This window comes from Poromitra crassiceps (assembly GCF_964638095.1).
Source record: "Poromitra crassiceps genome assembly, chromosome: 6".
Lineage (NCBI taxonomy): Eukaryota > Metazoa > Chordata > Actinopteri > Beryciformes > Melamphaidae > Poromitra > Poromitra crassiceps.
In genome coordinates this window covers 14,259,503-14,261,322 of record NC_139627.1, presented here as the reverse complement: position 1 = coordinate 14,261,322, position 1,820 = coordinate 14,259,503, and positions in this window count along the sequence as shown.

The window sequence follows — 1,820 nt, the reverse complement described above, 5'->3', positions numbered from 1 at the left end:
GGAGAACATTTCCCCATAATAAGTGTCACAAGCAATTGCCACACTGCACACAATTATTCCAAAGTCGTGTTGTTTGTACGCAGATTGGTGAGACCGGGTTGGTTCAAACAACATCTGGGTTTCATTTGTAAATGTATCAGCCAGCATGTTGGATTGAGCGTGATAGATGTTACAGAAGTTGAAAATGCAAAGAGCGTCGCACTCGGCTAATTTCAGCGTACATCTTTCTTCATTTGTGAAGTGAATTGTGGCACGCAGCGAGGAGATGTGTAGTGTTGGCTGGGAGACAGACTGAGCCACACTGTCAGCAACACGCACACTGATCCTGATGAATCTGTGCTGCGCTGTTTGAGACCATGCTGCTGCCGAGGAACCAGTGAGCTGAGTGAGAGGCAAGCTGCCATGACAGTGCTGCCATGACAGTGCTGCGCCTGAAGATAGTATTTATTTCTAGCAACTGCGACTTATCCCTGCAGGGGGAACATTCAACATTGATAGCAGCAGATTGATATGGAGCAGCGGAGGGTCTCTGCATTCTTTCATTTAACCTCTGTTGAATAAAAGTAAATAAGACTATACTTGTCCTTCCTGGATAAACTGCATGTTGCACCATTGGTGTTTTGGAGGATTTAAAAAAAATCTGTCAACAGTGTTTGGGGTAACTCATTACAAAAGTAACATATCACATGTGGTGAGGTTTCCATACCAAATATCAAGCTGAGAGAGAGGCCGGCATATCTGTATTACCTGATCAGCCCGTGACGTCAGTCAAGCCCCAGCGTGACGTCAGTCATGACATCAGTCGTCCTCAGTTCATGACGTCAGTCATCGTCAGTTCATCCTAGTATATATAGCGAGGGTCCTACGTCACCTCCCCCACTCTGGAGGATCATAGCAGGAGCTGGCATGGCGGCTGTTCATTCCCCCTGAAACCATCCTCTGAAGCGTCATTTCACCCCACCCACCTCCCCAGTCCACCACCAATGAGTCTTGACTCCCGAAGAATCCCCCACGGGGGGGAGGATTCTCTCTTCTAGCCCAAATAGATGGCAACCTCTCACCTAAAGAGGAGCGCCATCTTACAAGGGAGTCATACACGCTTGGGCTTAACTGACGTCACGGGCTGATCAGATATGCCGGCCTCTCTCTCAACTTAAATTTGGTATGGAAACCTCACTACAATCATGAGAGACCGGTCGGTAAGGTTTAACAAGAGACTTTATTTAGCAGATGGCGTGCATGGCAAGTACTTTGGCATATGACTCCCTTGTAAGATGGCGCTCCTCTTTAGGTGAGAGGGCGCCATCTATTTGGGCTAGAAGAGAGAATCCCCCCAAAAGGAAGGTCTAATTTCCGGAAGTTGATTAGCCTTTAACTTGGCGTCTTACAGCAACTCGCGGCTGGCGCTTCCCGACTTGGCCTGGCCTTCGCCTTGGTGACTTAACTTGGCACTTCCGGACTTGGATGACTTAGGGGTTTTTTGGGCTGGCCTTCGCCTTGGTAATATAACTTATTACCAATAGGATTTCAGTAATATTATACGAGTTACTTTTGATCAAAGAACATATTTAAATAAAGATACAATCATTTCCTAATCAAATTGTGTGGTTTTTATGCAAATAACCACTATAGATGACAATAAGAAAAGGATAACATTTAGAATTTTGGACGGTTTACACTGACAGATTCAAGACAGTGAAATGATTTTTCAGGATGGTTCCAGGGCAGCGATGTCATTCTGCTACTGCAGTTATTTTGGCGAAAGTAATGCAAAAGTAGTGTAATAAGTAATGAGTTACTCTACACAGACAGTAATATTG